The 19,534-nt window shown below is 41.1% G+C and overlaps 1 protein-coding gene across 10 annotated transcripts in view; it reads left to right on the forward strand.

Annotated features, from left to right (window-relative positions):
- insyn1 (inhibitory synaptic factor 1) overlaps positions 1–19,534 on the forward strand; it is a 194,740-nt gene that overhangs the window by 126,751 nt on the left and 48,455 nt on the right. For 2 of the 10 annotated variants that reach the window (XR_009794191.1, XR_009794193.1), the window contains one exon: positions 6,957–7,094. The exons of the other annotated variants lie outside the window; for them this stretch is intronic. The gene's annotated coding sequence lies outside the window, so the exon portion shown is untranslated. Of the gene's footprint in view, positions 1–6,956; positions 7,095–19,534 lie in introns of those variants that run through there. 10 annotated transcript variants of the gene reach the window in all.

A 19,534-nucleotide genomic window follows, 5' to 3' on the forward strand; every position in this document is an offset into this window, starting at 1 on the left:
CTCTAGTCCAGTACAGCTTTTTCAAGATGTTTAGTCCTGCATTATTGCAGTGGCTTACTAAATGCATCAAACAGTACAAGCCGCAGCACTTACGTGTTCTGGCAAACACGGGGACAGTTATTCGGGGTGTCAAATTTGCAATTATCCCATTATTGTGAGTGAAGAGATTACGCTGGTGTGTCAGGTGTAATGGGCTAATGCAGGACTAATGCACATCACTATGATTTGCGAGACCTCTAGAAATGCCAAAAACATTGGAATCTCCTCCTGATATTTGCCTCTAATCCGCCTAATTAATGCCAATAAGACAGAGATTTATTTAACATTTAAATGTCATTCATTACTTGCCTCCGTGAGGAGCCTATGAGGCTGAATATCTGTTTGTGATGATAGTTCCCGGCTAGTCATCATTCTCCTGTAGTACCAAATTCATAGTTTACTTTTGCTTTCAGTTGTTATTTTAAGCTAAAGTGATGAGTTGTTGTAAGGATCCAAAACTTTGCTTTGTGTGCCATCTGTTCTGCCACAAGAGTATAATAGTAACACAGATGCTTATAAACAACGATCTGTGGTTTTATTTTTTCCTCCAACGGCTTTAATTTATTTGGAACTTTGGGCGTTAATGATACTCAAATGTATTGCTGTTTGACTCTTTAATACCACAACTCCAACAGATGGCTGAATTTTTCCTCCTCAGGCAATAAAAGGGCATCATCCACTTGCGTAAATAAATGTTTCCCGTCAAATCGACGGATCAAGGGAAGAAATAGTCCCGGCCAATCGAACGAATAAATGACACACGTCAAATCATGCCTGCCATTTCCCCTTCAGCAAATAAACTGTCATCCACTTGAATAAAATAATGCTGCTACTCAGATTGAAGTGTCCTTTATCCCCTCAGCGGGTGGAAAAAAAAAAGTTATTACGACAACTTTAATAATTTAATTCTGCACCTCTTAGTGACACTTTTTTTTCCCTCCGTAGGGAAAAAAAATCAGTGTGGCTAATCGAAAAAATAAAAGCTACACCTCGACTTGACGTCGACTTTTTTCCTCTAACAAAAAAAAAGTGGATAAACTTGAATTGAAGCCTCAGTTTTGTCCCCTCAGAAAAGTGCTACACCTCCAACGGATGCCTCCTATTTATTCTCGATATAAAAATAAGGGTGGTTGACTTAAATACACGCTGAATAAAGAAAAGCTATTATTTTGCTTTGTTGTTTATGAAAGTCCTTATTCACGTACCGACGATGGGTATTGACTGTAAAAAAATGTTTGGATGCCTCATAAATAAGTGATGATTTCTACTTGCATGAAATGCAGATATACCATCTTCAGATTTTTTTTTTTAATAAGTTCACTTTGATGTGAATGTTGTCTACTTAGCTGTTGTCATCTCGAGCTTGCTTAATGTTTGTAGAGCATATGTTGATTCAAACCTGGCAGTTAAAACAACTTATGTCAACATTTTGTGTGCTTAAGCTGCATTAATGTTTGTAAGTTTGCTCTCTGCAGCTCAGTTATGACAATGTACGCATGGTATGCGATAACAGGCTCAAACGGTGTTGTCACAGCATGGCAATTTCCACTCTTTACGCCTGCAAATGAAATCACAGAAGCGCTCGTAGGGAACATTTACCGTCTCTTCCACAGCTGTAGAAACAAGACGTCACGCAAAGTAACAGATAAACAGTCGATCCTCTGCATTTTTGACACTCCAATTGTCATTAATTAAGCCATTTTCAATGCTGAGCTGAAAGTTGTCCACATATTAAATTACCATTTAAATGATTCCAACGGTGACATGTTCAGCTTAATCATGGCATATTGAAAAGTTTTTCAATTCCCAATTCAAACCACTCCAACTTTGACCTCTTCAGCTCATTCAGGACTACGGAATTGTTTCACCTCCCCCAAATTCTCATTTTTTATCTGTTTCACATTTGCCAATACACAGATCATAAATGAAAGCAGACTTTCTAAAAAAAAAAAAAAAAAGTATCTTATCACTAGCATTTCTCAACTGATTGAAATCGTTCGGTTTTCTTTCAGGATTAGTTTTCTTTCCATTTTCAGGTCACTATTTTGCCAAATTAACATATTTATGCTTGGTGTTTGGGCGACTCAGTTCTGACCCCTTTCCTGTTCGCTATGGTAATGGGTAGGCTGACAGATGAGGTTAGACTGGAATCTCCTTGCACCATGATGTCCGCAGATTATATTGTGATCTGCAATGAAAGCAGGGAACAAGTGGAGGAACAATTAGAAAAATGTAGGTACGCACTGGAAAGGAGAGGAAGGAAGATGAGCCGAGGTAAAACAGAATATATGTGCATGAATGTGAGGGTGGAAGAGGAAGAGTGACGCTGCAGGGAGAAGAGATAGCGAGGGTGGACGACTTCAAATACTTGGAGTCAACAATACAGAGCAATGGAGAGTGTGTTAAGGAAGTGAAGAAACGGGTCCAAGCAGGTTGGAACGGCTGAAGGTGTCTGGTGTGTTATATGAGAGAAGAGTCTCCGCTAGGATGAAGGGCAAAGTTTATAAAACAGTGGTGAGGCCAGCCATGATGTACGGATTAGAGACGGTGACACTGAAGAAACAACAGAAAGTAGAACTGGTGGTAGCAGAAATGAAGATGCTGAGGTTCTCACTTGAAGTGAGCAGATTGGATAGGACTAGAAATGAGCTCATTAGAGGGACAGCCAAAGTTGGATGTTTTGGAGACAAGGTTCGAGAGAGTAGACATCGATGGTTTGGACATGTCCAGATTCAAGAGTGAGTATATTGGTAGAAGGGTGCTGAGGATGGAGCTGCCAGGCAAAAGAGCGAGAGGAAGACCAAAGAGAAGGTTGATGGATGTTGTGAGGGAGGACATGAGGACAGTGGGTGTTAGAGAGGAAGATGCACGAGATAGGCTTAGATGAAAAAGATGACACACTGTGGCGACCCCTAACGCGACAAGCCGAATGAAAAAGAAGAAGAAGAAGGAGTTTAGGCGATTCCCAGTAGAAATTTTACACACAGTCAGTACAGGATCATATCAATTCATTAAAAGGCATTTCACTTCAGCGACAGCACTTCAGTATTCACACACAATTTCTGAAGAAGTCTTCTTCTGTCAGGTTGGTGAACAGTGTTTCTGTTGACAGTGCCGCGGATTTGATGCAGGCAGGGTTAGGATTGCTGTGCAAATAAAAATTTGAAGAATGGAAGTCTGTGATTGGATGAAGGTTGCCAGCGCGACATCCACGAGAGTCCAATCAGATCAAGGAGTAGCGGTAACTTTCCGAGCGCCAATCTTGACAAGTCTCTCTTTTTGAAGGGAGTGAGGAATGAAGAGTGAAAGCATCACCCATCACCTGTCATTCTTTATTTTCCTTTTTAATGACACCGCGATGCAATAAAACTGTTGCAAGGGAGACAGTACAGCTTTCATCAGCTCATCGTACCTGACGCTTAAGCCCTGAGCTGCTGCCTTGATGTCCTCAAAAGACTTTGTCATCGACGTGTATGAATTTAGAATATTGTGGATCTTTTTGTCATGACATACTGGCTGCTTACAAGGTTACACGGACAATACTGAATTTGCTTGTATAATAGTTCATTTACTCTTTATTTTTAATATACCGACAGACATTAAACACATCACTGGGATCTGAGTTGCTCATCTGTAAAGACTCGGAAATTGATGACGGAAGGTCATGGGTTGGGTTGCCCCCCTCCCAAAAAAGGAGAAATTCTAGTCCACTTAATGGCTACTGTTGAGGTCCCCTTAAGCAACCCCCCCTCCCTCCAACGAAGAACTTCAGGATTGCGTCATTGTCTATTCCTGTGATTATCAAAGACGCTTACACATACCACAAGGGGCCCACCTTTTGTAGGGTGTGATATTGTAGAATCATTCAATAAAATGGATTAGTACTTAGTTTTGTTAAGGAGTTCAAGAAAATATTATATTATTTTAATATAAGTAGATAAATATTGCTGTGATGGCACGATGGATCAGCTGGAAATCATTAGCCTCACAATTGTGAGGTATCGGGTTCAATCCCGGATCCGCCTGTGTGGAGTTTGCATGTTCTCCCCGTGCCTGCGTGGGTTTTCTTTGGGCACTCCAGTTTTCTCCCACATCCCAAAAACATGCAACATGAATTGGACACTCTAAATTGCCCCGAGGTGTGATTGTGAGTGCGACTATGTGCCCCGCGATTGGCTGGCAACCAGTTCAGGGTGTACCCCGCCTCCTGCCCGTTGACAGCTGGGATGGGCTCCAGCACTCCCGCGACCCTTGTGAGGATAAGCGGCTAAGAAAATAGATGGATGGATGGATGGATATTGCTGTGTTCTTTTGTCATTCTGTACCTACAAAATATGACTGGCATTGCTGTAGTTTAACGCATCAAAAATAACATTGGTCATCATGAAAAAGTACTTTTGTCAGGCTGCAAGTCTTGGACATTCTCATACGCAAAGTGTGCAGGTAGTGATGTGGTAGACTAAAAATGCTTCATATCAGTGGAAATCAACCTTTCACAACATGAACTTGAATTTAACCTAAAATAATTCTCATAAAACACCATCAGAGGGAGGCAAAGCAACACAAATACAAGCCTACTCCTATAAAACAATTTGCGTCCATACAGAAAGACAGTGCATGGATTAAAAAGTAGATTAATTATAAAAACACAAGCACTAAATATGACTACTGAATTAATCGCAATTAATGCGATAAATTGACACGCAGATTTAACTTGAAAAAAATACATTTACAATCCGTAATCCTACATTACCTCACAATCGAATTAAATAACCTTTTTGTTTTCGAGAAGCCATTTTAAACTGGTTTATGGCTGTATGTTCGTCATAATGGTTGTACTTGGACAGAGAAGTATTTTCCGAAGTGGTTCTCACTAGGAAATTTGTGAACGACTGCCCTAATAATGCATTCGTTTTGAGTCTTCGCTCTAAAAACATGAACAGTCACAGTAAAGCTTGCTCAGCCTTAATTCCCCCACCACCGCCACCACCATTTTTAGCTTTTTGGCCATTACGCACTATGTGCACTTAGCATGAGTAATTTGAAAATACAGCATCTAATGCAAGGCTAGATGGGGGGGTCGACAAAAGGATGAGAAAAGTCCGTGTCAACAAAATGTCTGGTGATTAACAATTTTCCTTCACATCATTTGGACTTCATGGTCACAAAAAAAGAGGCTTGAGATGCGTATGCAAACCAGATTATACAGCAAGGTCCACACTAGTGATAGTGTTTTTTTTTTTTTTTTTTTTTCGGGCTTCATGGGGGAGGGGGGCTCATGGATATTAACCGCAGAGGGCACTCAAGGTTGATGTATTTATATGTTCTGCAGGTTCTGATTGTTATGTAAAAAAAATAATCCAGAAGATAATTATGCATGTGCAGTAAAGTTTGGTGTTTGACCTCATGTTGTTACCCTTACGTGTGCACTATGAAAAATGATTTTCCATTACGTGGGGACGGCATCAATTAGCTTTCCGGAATACTCTGACAAGGTCACACTCCAAAATTGTGTTCCACTATTGGAGCAATGACCGGTCTGGTTCTTTTCTTGCTATTTTTCCATAATATTTGACATTGCTCAATTGTAAAACACCAGAAAAGTAGTACTGAAACTTCCAGCCTACAAGCCACGACATTTTTCACACGCTTTCAACCCTGCGGTCTATGCGGTGATGCGGCTAATTTGTGCATTTTTTACTAACGGTCACAAGGGGCCACTTGAGCGGAAAAGGTAAGAATGAGACTAGTGGAATATATGTGCCGAGGAAGTGACTTGTAGCGGCCCTGTTAGCGTTCCACTAGTGTTGGTGCTGTGCTAGCGTCTTGCTGCTGTGTTACTGGCGTGTCTCTGTGATATTTACCGATAGGTTTTATTTTAACCGGCCCTGTTAGCGTTTGTCCTAGCTTTATCGCGGCGCTAGCGTTAGCTCTAGCGTTAACACAGCGCTAGGGTTAAAGTCTTTCTGTGTACCATCTTTCTTTGTAAATGTGTCGTGTTTCAATGTGGGGACTTGCAGCTTTAACGAGCTGCGGCCTATACATGTACCAAAGGGTATTTCCTTTATAAATGTACTCGGTGAGGCTTGTAACCAAGTGCGCTCTGGAGGCCGGGAATTACGGTACCCGTGGATCACATTTGAGTACACTTGAACTTTGCTGCAAACCAAAACAGCAGCACTTCCTAACCCCGAAAACTGTCTCTCAGGTGAAGTGTCGAATTATAGCGTTGATGTTCCAGTTACCCAAATATAGTCGCTCCACAATGTTGTGTGCGGCCATTTTACTGCATTTCTCTACTATTGCCTTAGTATTTGTTTTAAATGTAACTTTTCATGGTTTAATATTGTTGCAAAGAACGTATACAATGTGTTATAAGTAAAAACCTTGCCTCAAATAGGCGTCTCTAAACACCTCTGCCCACTATTTGCATAAGCACTGCATTCAATGTATAATAGTGTCTGTGGGCAAATCGTGTCCACGATTAATGGCGACTAGTTTAGGGTTGAGCACGGACCCGAGCGAATGCATGTGGGAGCTCTGCATCAAGTTCCTCCCTTCAGATGAATGCGCGGGTATTAAAAAGTGGATTTGATGGAAGGCCTAAAATTGCTCGCAGCTGACGAATAACCGCTGGCCTCTTAGCGGCCCGTTTTATGTGCCTCTATTTCAACTGCCGCAATGCAACATTAAGGTGCAGACAATAACTTTGAGAAGCGCACTATATTAAAAGCCAAAGGAATCACCGGCAGTCAGGGGAAGACACTGCCACATCTCAATCTTTGCATTTTTATCATCGAAGAGCATGTTTATGGCTTTCGAATGCGATGAAGTTAATGTGATTTTTCAACTAAGCTGTTTTCTTGTTGGTGTCCATGCTTCCATTTTCTAGACTTTGTTTTTTTTCCACATTGCAGTTGCGGATAACAAGAAACTGTCTCTGCTGGCTTTGGGCGAGAGGCTGGATACACCCACAAATAATCAGCAGCCAATTGCAGGGGAATTGCAGTCAACTCCACAAATTGAGATTTGAATATTGATCTCCTGATAGTGACAAAGGCATGTTAATTTTGTTTTAATGAATAGTGACTTCAGTTTTGGATTTTCGAAAACATTGTACACCGGGGCCAAGCACTGCTTCTTTTGGCGAAAGCACTACTTTTCCTTTAGACAGGGTGATGGACTGTCTAATTAAAATTCCTCCCTACGCTCCAACAGTATTTACAGTAGTTCCTTGGCACCAATTCGGTGCCAAAAAAAACCCCAATACTTTTCAATTAGACAAGGCTTAGGCCTGAGCTAAAAAGACAATGAATAGTTCAATTTTTCCATTTAATGATAATGGAGGATATGTTCCACATAAATAAGTTTCAAACATCGATCCATCCGTCTTCCTAGGCGCTTATCTTCACAAGGGTCACGGGGAGTGCTAGAGCCTATCCCAGGTGTCAACGGGTAGGAGGCGGAGTACACCCTGAATTGGTCGCCAGTCAATCACAGGGCACCGAGAGACAGACATCAGTTGCACTCACAATCACACTTGGGGGCAATTTAGAGTGTCTAATTAATGTTGCATGTTTTTGGAATGTGGGAGGAAGCCAGAGTGCCCGGAGAAAACCCATGCAAGCATGGGGAGAACATGCAAACTCCGCACAGAGGGGGCCGGGATCGAACCCGGGTCCTCAGAACTGTGCTTTTGCACCTGATCCACCGTGCCACGCCAGTTTCAAATATTTGTTCTTAAAATCTGGAAGACTAATATTTAAATATTTTTTTTGGTGGATGGGGGGGGCTTAACATGACAGTTGGTGAGGTCATGAGCCTGCCTGTCTCACACTTTTGACAATCGGGGTTTGAATCAGCTCCGGTCTTGCCGTGCAGAGTACGGATGTAGTTGTGCTTGTGTGGGTTTTCTCCAGGTACTACAATTTCCTCCCACGGTTCAAATACATGCATGCAAGTTGAGTTGCTCAGCCATTCTAAAGTGTATGTAGGTGCAAATTTGAGTCTATTTTTATTTATTTTATTTTTTTGTATACTGTATAGGTGCCCTGTGATTGCCCCATCACTCACGCCAACTCGCTCGCTGGGTCTCCGACTTACCTTTGGGCCTAATAAGTACCATAATTCCCAGCCTACAGTGTGCACCTGGCTACAAGCCTCACCAAGTACATTTGTAAAGGAAATACCATTTGGTACGTACATATGCCGCAGCTGTGTAAAAGCCACTAGCGCCCAAATTGAAACCCACATTGAAACACGAGAGTTTTACAAAAAAGAGGGTACACAGAAAAAGTTTAACGCTAGCACCGCACTAAAACTAGTGCCGCACTAAAGCTAGCACTAATGCTAATGCTGTGGTAAAGCTAGCGCTAACGCTAACAGGGCCAATTAAAATAAAAGGTATCGACAAATAGGTTGTAGGTCAGAAATTACAGTACTAGCAAAGTAAAACAAAGGTTGACATTTTAATTTTCTGATAATTGATTTTTTTTATGGCACATGTAAGCATGGTAAAAAAAAATTGGAGCAGGATACAACTACGTGGTTGTCTACAACCACATGTCTCGGGTTGTCACTTAAGCCAGTTCTCAACTGTTTCTATCATGACACCCATATCTTCAATTGTTGCAAAGTTGTGATTCCATTTATAGAAATTAAGGAAAACAACATTTAGTTTTTCAAAAATGATCTCTGAAAACGTGTACAGTTTTTCATATTTTCAAAGACCATTTCATTATAATGTGATGTCCTGCCCAAAGAATTTGTCTAGCCAAGACTTCTGCTAGCCAGAAGCGAAGCTCCACAGTATTTGTTTATGGTGTAAATTTGTGGCCTATCACTTAGCTAATATGTTACATATGGGAACTTGGTATGCCTGGTTGTGTACTGGCTGAACCAAAATAAGAATACTTTTTTGTTTTTTTCCTTGAATTAAACTGGATTGTCAAGGTGGTTTGTTTTTGTCAGCTACAACATCCAACGTCTTGATTCAACATCTAAAATGGTCAAATGAGGAAAAGTTCCAAGGGTCAGTGAGTAATGTGCTGATCAATATTAAAAAAAAAACTTTACCCTGATGAATGGAAATATGTGCTACTGTGTATATCGACCCCAACCTCGCAAGTTCCTCATGACTACACTGAGCTCTATTCTGTACTATGGCCAAACAGCATAAATCATACTAAGCCAGGATGCAGTTGGGACTTTATTATTACCACTTCTGAGTCCATATGTTACTTGGCATGAGGTAAACTACAATACATGCCGATTTATCTCTTGTGTCCTTGTTGGGTTTTGTTGTCACTGACATGGATGAGAAAAGGGGAGGGAAGCAAGCTGTTAGTCACTGCACTGTTGACCTCCCAAATTGTTAATCAGAGTTATCACGATCACGAGTCCTTGAATCAGCTCTTCTTCTTGGCCTTGGCAAAAAAAAAAAAAAAAAAAAAAGCCAGCGTGATAAAACGCTCTGCACACTGTCATGTTTTTGAGAGGCAGACTTGGATAAAGCTTCCCTGGTCATTCACTGTCAAGTTTGGGGGGGGGGACACTTTAGTCAGCATAAAAGCAAATAGGATATAAGGTGGTGTACGGACTCGGTTCAGCGGCGACATTCAAAAAATGGCTTTTGCGAGGCAGTAAATAAACATCTGGTTATCCATCTATCCATTTTCTACAGTAAAGCAATTTCTCCTCATTAGAGTCACACTGAGCTCAAGCCTATTCCAGGTGACTGTGGGTGAGAGGCAGGGTGTACCCCCCACCCCCCCGGAAACTGCAGGGGATTTTATTGACAATTTAGTCTGCAGTGAACCGAACACGTTTTTTTGGTATGTGGGAGACAGTCTGAGTACCTGTCCACACTGGAAGTCCGAGATTTAACTCTTAGAACTGTCCTTCACCACGGGCCAACGAAAATGATGTGTATTGATGATACACAAGTACGTAGGACAGTAAGGCAGTGTTGTGACGAGGGTTGGGGAAATGATGGGTGGATGTTGGCATGAATGCAAACCGTAAGGGAGAAAATCATAAGGATGCTTTTTTTTTTTTTCCCCAAACAAATTTTATGGAGATCTTTGTGAAGCTATCTTCGGGCGAGAGCTGTGGTAGACCCTGAACTGGTCCTCATCCAATCGCAGGCCACATATAAACAAAAACCATTCACATTCACACCTACGGTCAATTTAGTCTTCAATTAACGTACCCCGCACACGGGGAGAAGGTGCAAGCTCTGCACAGACAGGGGCTGGGATTTGAACCCTGGTCCACGGAATAGATAGCATATAGTTCTTTTTGCTCTTTGAGTGTATACATATTGTATTGAACTACTCAAAATGTGTATTGACCTAACACAGGCAACATCATTTTATGTCTTTTTTTTTTGTTGTTGTTGTTTTACTAAAACGCCTCACTTGAGTAACAGGGCAGAAAGTAACAGCTAACAATATTAGCTAATATATTAAATAGATCATTTATGCAAATATAATGTTAAGTCTAAGCATATTAACTTAAACAACGTGCAGAATGATTAGTATGAATGTATTTCTATGTAATTTTATGGTGCAATTATAAATCCCGCCCCCTCAAGGGATGCAATTGGCCCATTAAAGTTTCATCATGAATGTTTTCCACAGAACAAATTAATGTTAAACAATATATTTCCGTAGTTATAGCTCCCGTCTTTAATGTAGGTTAATACAACCAATTGTGAAGCAAGCTTCCTTGTCACAAAATAATTCTAATTCATTAAACTTCTATTTGTAGTTAAGTCATTTGAATGTGTTGGAATTGCTAACCCGTCTGAGATTCTCTCCATTCGTTGACGACACCGTTCAGCAAGGCAGCTTTGCAGACTTATTTGTAAGTATCGTAACTGTCAGCCTGCTCTCAGGATTGGGTGATCTCTGTTCTGTCTCCTGGTTCCAAACGAGCTTGGTGCAACGGGCTAATAGAATCAAGGCAGACTTTGTCATGTGGTCTCTTTCATAGCCTCATAACCCAAAAGTATAAAATATTGTGGGCTCACTATGTAGAGTATATCGTTTGTGTACGCATTAATTATTATTCCTCCCCTTCATTTTGTGGCATTTGGGTGCAAAAGAACAATGATGAAGTGAGTTGAGGAGCTTCGTGTAGGTACAAAAGTAGAGATGATAACGGAGATTCCTGATTCATGTGATCATCAAGCGCTGTTCTCAAACTCAAATTTGTATAAGGTCGGACCATCATCAACCGAGGACCCCGAGTAATTGATGACTAATGTCCCCTCTCGCCATGACCATGTTGTAAAAGAGAACCCATTTCCTGTCACTTTGAATAGAAATGATTTGTGTGTTTTGCATCTAAACCAAACCCTACCTTAACCCCAGAGTGTCCAAAGCGTATAATCTAATTATTTTTGCAACAGCAGCGCTCGTCTCGGAGGGTACAGAACAGGTGACTTTTACGCTCACGTGCTCCTCAAAATGGGAGGAAATCAAATAATTGCAACAGAAGGAAGGAGAGGACTTATTGGTAGGCCTGCAGACAATCGTGTTTTTTCAGGGGCCGGGCCCCCCCTCAGTGCTGGGCGCTGGAGGGATGCGCGCTTCTCTTCAGGGTGAACGAGCCACGGGGTCAACAGTTCATCCCTTTCGTTCTTTATAGCCGCGAGTCGGTCGCAGATGCACAACGGTCCAGGAGCGCGTCTAGCTATTTACCACCTGTCACTCAGCCATTTGTGTAAAAGGGAAGTGACGAGAGTCGTCCAGTTTGACAGACCGTGTGTATACGTGAGGGTTCATGTCGGAGCCTCGTCCTTCTATCCGTGTGCACTCATTCATGTCCTTTTTAAAATTCTTTTTTTTTTTTCCACAAGACACGTCCCTTGCCCTGACAAAAGGCCAGACTCATCGGTCCCATGTCAATATCACTTTGCAGAGTCATTTGTATCCAAAAAAAAAAAAAGGAACAGTTTTACTCGGCTTGTAGTTGATGACAGCCGCTCTACGGCCTAAACTGAAGCATCATTAACTGCCCTGTCACTTGTACTAACGGTTTTCCTCAAAGGTAACACAAGCCTCAGTGTTGGAGAGCTTCAAACTCTACCACCATCTTAACTGCAAAATTGTCCAATATTTATTTGATTTGTAGGATTTGTATCATTTTTATGGTCCCGTATTTTCCGCACTATAAGACGCACCTAAAAGCCTATAATTTTCTCAAAAGCCAACGGTGCCCCTTATAATCTGGTTATGTTTATGATTAATTATGGATTATGGATCAATATTTAGCCATTAGTGCAGCTCCATCTAATGGATGCATAAGGTAACTCCAGCCTCTACTGTAGCGTCTATTTTATGCGCCTTATAATGTGATGCGCCTTATAATCCGGTGCGCCTTATAAATGAAAAAAGTCTTAAAATAGGCCATTCATTGAAGGTCCGCCTTATAGCGTCGAAAATACAGTAATTATTTTTTTAAGACAACTTCTGAAGGTATCAAATGCAACAATGGCGGACTCGAGTCTGAGAGCTGTTTTTCACTCATTTTCGGGTCCAAAATCCAAAACGCATAGCAGCTTTTCTCAATCAAATATTTTTTTTTTTTTTAAATGAAGAAAACTGTACTTAACAGATATGTGATTGTTTAAAAAAATTCAAACAAATATATATGAAAGGAATAGACATTATTGCACTGTTTATTTTACAATGGATATGGCACAAATCCTCTTAATTCCTACAATGCAAGCTTTGTGTTTGCAGAGAAATTGATAGTTAGGGACCCGTTGGGGGCTGTGCACAGCAATTGCCGCACTATCTCGATTGGGACTCCACAGACATGTTGCCACGGAGCTGAAGATGAGGCCAATCATAATCTGCTGCCGTGTCGTACTACGGTTAATCGGTGGAATGGAATGCTTATCTTGACGTGATTAAAAAAAAAAAAAAAAGAAAAATTCCCACTGCAGTTTTGTGATCAGCAACCCCATTTTAGTTTTAATTAGCATAAAAATTGAACTCAGCCCAGTTCAATAAATAGAATTAAGATGAAAGAAAAATGTTTTCATATATTTCACATTTTTAATCATGTATTTACATTTACTATTTATAGTAAAATTAATATTATTTGAAATGTTTTGTTTTATTGTAATGTATATATTATATTATTTTTACCGTTACTTGCATTTTGAAATATTTTAGCTATATAACAAAAATATTGTATAAATATTTTCAGAAAATACATCAAATATATGCTAACAATCCTTATACTTTTATTTATTAATTTTTATAATGTTAAAACAATTTGGCAAAATGCTTTTTGATATGCAATGCATTATAAACTATTATAAAACATGAAATATATTTCCTTTATTAAAAATTACCACACATTGATTTTTTTTTTCATACCACATTGATAATACCGCATAGTATATTTAATGTAGTTTGTCAGTCATAGCTGGAATCTTCCATAATACATTATCTTACATACTAGTCAATATTTTTCTATTATGAAGTCCGTATTTTCTTGTCACTATAACAATACCTGGCTAAAGAAGTACTTGCGCTGTGAAAAAGGTTAGACGTCTATGGGGGTGACATTTATGCTTCTTATGCCCTTTATTCAAACATTGCGACGCGGTAACATCCCTGAGCCTGTGAATGTTTCTGGACCTGTGTTACATAAATGAAAACTTCCTATAAAAGCGTTTTTGTCAGATCAGCACAGCTTCCCTCTCGCTGTCCCTGTCACATCCCACGGTGCTTTGTATGCACAGTTAAGTTTCCATTATCATGGCCCACTTTAATTTAAAAAAATAAATAAATAAATGGGGGGCGGGGGGTGGGATCTCATCCTTGCGGAGCTTCATTTCCTTGTCAACTGTGTTTAGAAATCCACGCAAAGTATTGAATTGGAGTTTAATAACACGGATCAACTCTTTGTGTGGGCTACTCTTTCCAGAAGTCCCCTAAATTGGTGTGCTCATTTGGGGATTTGTCAGCACGCTGACATATCGTTTACTGCCTCTTGGCTGCCAAACTGTGCTTTTCGTCCTCTACTTTAGCGTAAGTAGCAGATAGTTTCAACCCAAAACAAATTTGAGCAAGAAATGTAGTACAGTAATATACCACGGTTTCCACTTTGCCGCAGCGCTCCATTTTCCTACACCATACGTAGGATGCCATGGGTGCATGTTTGGACCACTTGAGCATCCATAAATTATAAAAATAAAAAGGAAAACTAATATTAACTTACCCATCTTAGCTAACACACTTATTATTATATTCTCCACCTTGCTGCCATGCTGGGTTAGGTCATCATCAGTGCCATGGTTTTGTGACATTTGTGGAGACAAAGAAATGCTAATGCTACGTTGCCCCATCGCTGTGCTTTATATCTGGATGCCGAATTGTTATACTCCACACTGTCCCCACTTCGATACGGCGCTCCATTTTCAGGTACGATAAAGAGGATGTTATCACCACAATATTCTACAATTTCTCTGGAGACATGACTGGAAATTATACAAATAAACGCACAATAACACCATCCTACCTTTGTGCCGTAGCTCTTGACACAGCTTTATTATACTCCGCAGTCTCCATTTTTCTGCAGTGCACTGTTTTCAGATTCCATATGGAGAACATCCTCGCCGTATTTTTGTCCCTTTTGAGGGTGCACGGCTGGAATTGATCAGATCAAACACATAACAACCCTATCTCACCCTGTTTTATCTCTGCACGCTGGAGTATTATTTTCCACAGTTTCCACTTTGCTGCCTTTTTTAAGCTGCCCACATTCTCCTGTTGAATAAAATGTGTCTCTTTCAAGAAGTAAATACGAGAGAATCTTGTTGTCCTACATTTACATACGGCACGGGAAGAATGAGGAATACGTCCATACAGATTTGAACCTGTGGCGGTAAACGGACGGGAATGACGCAGAGTCTGACGAACGAGTTCCACCGCCGAAGCTCGGCTTGCGGCCTCCCATACATATTTGAACCTGTGGCTGTCAATAATGTTGAATATTCGGATGGTTCTTCGGACGGGAATGACGCGGAGTCCGACTACTCGGAGGCCTACGCTCGGGACATAAGTGCGTAAACAAAGGCCCCCGGAGCTCCAGGCTGTTATGGTTCTTCGGATGGGAATGACGCAGAGTCTGACGAGCAAGTTCCGGCGGCGATGGAGGCCGTTAGCCGTGCTTTGGCAGCCGGGGTGGCCTTTAGCCGAGCTTCGGCGGCCGGGGAGGCTGTTAGCTGAGCTTTGGCGGCGAATATTCAACATTATTGACAGCCACAGGTTCAAATTTGTATGGACGTATTCCTCCGTCTTCCCACTCAACCGATGCTTGTATTTCTTCATCAGATGAGGATAAATCTGAGAAATCAGCGCTGACAATAACTGTAGGAACGTACCCAAACACATGACGCGGCTCATCTGACTCCCAAAATGTCAGCGACCGGGAACATTCAAAATTGCCGTTATAAACGAGCTTAAATGATATCTGATGAAAATCTTTCTTTTAAAATTTCAGTACCAATGACATGACCTATCTGATACATTATTTTCAATGAGTGGCGTTCTCCTTTATTGCTTTCAATACTGATTTTGAAAGGGTCACTCAGATTTAGACATTCCATTGGCATGATCAAATTCCTCAATAAAACCCTCAAAAGAAAAAAAATCTATGCACAGAGCAAAGTTATGCAACTTGTTTAGAGAGTTGAGTTTCACAAGTAGCATCCTTTCACCACACCTGATACCTGAAGTACCCGGAAGCCTTGCTTGAAGTCGTTTAGCTATTCATGTTGCCACTGGCCTTCCTCAAGGTCACAGCATCATTCTCCCACTGAGACGTTCCTCAGAGGGAAACCAACTTTTTATGAGGACATAAGCATCTCGCAACTGATATGTGTAAAAATATGTCAAACTCCGATTGAGTTAGAACACAACGACAGTAAAGCATTTAGTAGCCTGATAATTAAATCCCCAATGGCGAAAACACAAAAATATTGCAAATCATCGATCCTTCCAGCAAGCTCATTGCACACAAAATGTAGAGGAAGTAAAAACAGTTTGAGCCATTGTTATTATTTTCAAAGGTCAGAATGACTTTGTGTTTTCAGAAAGTCTTACTTTAGTGTGGCTGTTGGTGGTCCAGCCTCATACGCAGTATAAACACCGCATCATGCTGTTTAGAGCCGCTGAAATGCAAACAGCCCAAAGCTTACAGAACCCAATTTTCTATTTGGGTTATTGGAATGAATTACAATGCACATCCATTTCACATCATTTGCCAGTTTAATGTCCCCTTAAACTAACATGTGACATACTATATTAATTGCACTCATTAGTTCTCATGTTTATTGGGTTGGTAGTCTGTTGCCCTCTAGGGGGTTGTTCAGCTGGGGGTGGGGGGGTGCATGTTATGTATGTACAGTATATCTTAGTTGCACTTCATCTTGTATTGTGGGTGCGTGTCGGGAGCATTGTGACTGCTCTTGGCCGGTGTGGCAACAGACAATGAGAGCCGGTGCTCTAATTAAATGAGAAATGAGGGGGTGATAACATACAGTGTATATCTAACCCCACCCACACTCGTTTGTGGATGCCCCAGCCGACCCCCCATAGCAGCCGTCTGACATGAAAAAATAATAACTAATGGTGATAATAGTAATGCCATCCATCCATTATCTGAGCCGCTTATCCTCACAACGGTTGCAAGAGTGAATGCTGGAGCTTATTCCAGTTGTCATTGGGCAGGAGGCAGGGTAGACTGAAATGGTTGTCAAGCAATCACCAGGCGCAGAGCAACAAACATTCGTGTCACAGTGACGGGCAAGTGATTCAATTCATGCATGTTTTTGGATTTGTGGGAGAAAACCAGAGAACTCAAAGAAAACCCACATAGGCACGGGGAGAACATGCAAACTCCACACAGCCGGGGCCGGAATTTGAACACGGGTCCTCAAAACTGTGAAGCAGACGCTCTAACCAATTTTCACCGTGCTGCCATAACAATAATGCATGCAATAGTTTTTCTATAATGATCAGAGGGTTTGATGGCCTGTTCACGTATTTCTGAATGAAATACATCCGACATCGACCAAACATCTCTGTGGAGGTCTAAATCTGTCTTGCTGTGCCCTCAATTAAATGCACCAAAATTACTTTAAAGCAGCAATTACAAAAAGTCCGATTTGGAGTTGCCGGGCGTAACTGCAGACATACCTATTGTCATGTGTGCGAGGATTATGTCAAAAACACACCATTGTTGCACCCAGTTTTCTGTAGACTAGTCTGCCAAACTGCCAAAAATGTGCATGAACGGTACGTTAGTTTTTTTTCCCCCCTCTGCCGCAGATGCTCTGAAATGCAACACGACATCAGCTGTGGCAAGTTCAGCTCCATTCTTGCAGTCTTTGGACGTGCAACTCCTTCATGTTGAATTGATAGTCAAGAGTTAAAAGTTTGTCTTTCACGGGAAACTGAGGTAACGTTTTTCACTCGACTCATGCATCGTCCAAAAAAAAAAAAAAAGGGGGCCTGCAACTGCGCGCCTCAGACACTGCCAGAATAATTGTCCAACTTTGTGGGAGGTGGTGTGTGCTCACAGTATTAGGGAACCATAGACAGAAACAATTTGGCATAGCCGTTTAATTTGGAAATCTCATTTACTTGACGAAAAAGCTCTCCGGCGAGCCGCCCGCCGCTTGTGCCACCGAACAGCCGTCCTAAACAGCCCTTGATAGTGAGACTTCATTTTGGAGCAGGAGAGAAAATGTTCTCATGATAAACTCACTGTGAACTTTTGGTGACAGCCCCTGGCAGTATTTTTCATCCATTTCAGACATTATTGGATTTCCCTTTCCTTCATCACCTATTGGCATATTTAGCAATGATTTGCGGCAAGGGAGGAGAAATAGGCAGTCGGATTCTTTTAATTGGCTCAACGTGCTGCCAGTGTCGTTGGAATGACAGATGTGAAGCTTTTGAGATCATACTTAAGGTGTCGAGATCATTCAATTGGGTTCAGCACCGAGAGTAGTCAATCCCAAGCAGTTCTCAGTGAACAATTGTCAAGGGGTACTGCAGAATATATCAAATGTCAGTCAGTTGGTATGAAAATGTTTTACTCCAAATAATACATGTTGGTTCAACAATCTATGCCAGTGACATACAGTGAAGAAAATAAGTATTTGAACACCCTGCTATATTGTGGGTTCTCCCACTTGGAAATCATGGAGGGGTGTGAAATTTCCATCATAGGTGCATAGTCACTGTGAGAGAGATAATCTTAAAAGAAAAATCCAGAAATCACAATGTGTGATTTTGTAACGATTTATTTGTGTGATGCAGCTGCAAATAAGTATTTGAACACCTGGCGGACGTTTGGAGGAAGACGAATGATGAGTTCCATCCCAAGAACACCATCCCTACTGTGAAGCAGGGAGGTGGTCGCATCATACTTCGGGGGTGTTTTTTTGCGCATTTGACAGGACGACTGCACTGTATTAAGGAGAGGATGACCGCGGCCATGTGAGATTTTGGGGAACAACCTCTTTGCCTCAGTCAGAGCATTGAAGATAGGTCGTGGCTGGGTCTTTCAACATGACAATGACTCGAAGCACACAGCCAGGAAAACCAACGAGTGGCGCTGTAAGAAGCATATTAAGGTTATGGCGTGGCCTAGCCAGTCTCATGACCTAAACCCAATAGAAAATCTTTGGAGGGAGCCGAAACTCCGTGTTTCTCAGCGACAGCCCAGAACCCTGTCTGATCTAGAGAAGATCTGTGTGGAGGAGTGGGCCAAAATCCCTCCTGCAGTGTGTGCAAACCTGGTGAACAACTACAGGAAACGTTTGACCTCTGTAAATGCAAACAAAGGCTACTGTACCAAATATTAATATTGGTTTTCTTAGGTGCTCAAATACATATTTGCTTCACTGTATGGTGATAGGCAGAACAATGAAAGGCTCTTCAGCTAGATAGAAAAAGTTATAAATAAGCTGTGTATCCACCGTTTCCATCTATTTTCTGCTTATCGTCACAAAAGTTGAGGGAGTGCTGCAGCCTATCCCAGCTACCCTCAGGTACTGAACTGTTATCTTAAACCATATTAAAATAAAACTTGATCAAACAAAATGTCGCTTACAACGGAGTCCGCAAAGAGTCGCTTTTCGGGCGCAGGTTTCTCGCCCGAGTTCCATGTGTCCCAAGAGCTCAGAAAAGCATTAGTCAGAAAAACGTGATAAAAACATTAGTCATCTATACATGGGGAAGAAAATGCAAAAAAAAATTTGGGGGGGGGGGTCATTAAAACAGGGTAAACAATATTGCCAGAAAAACAAATATAGTAAAAAAAAAAAAAGAAAAATATTCCCAAAAACAAAAAGCCTAATTTTTTTTTAATCCAAGTAATAAGTCAGTAATAAGTAGTACACTTTTGTATCTTCAAGTGTCTTAAATCCATATGAAAATAAAACTTTATCAAACTAAATAAA

Source organism: Syngnathoides biaculeatus, chromosome 3 (assembly GCF_019802595.1).
Source record: "Syngnathoides biaculeatus isolate LvHL_M chromosome 3, ASM1980259v1, whole genome shotgun sequence".
NCBI lineage: Eukaryota > Metazoa > Chordata > Actinopteri > Syngnathiformes > Syngnathidae > Syngnathoides > Syngnathoides biaculeatus.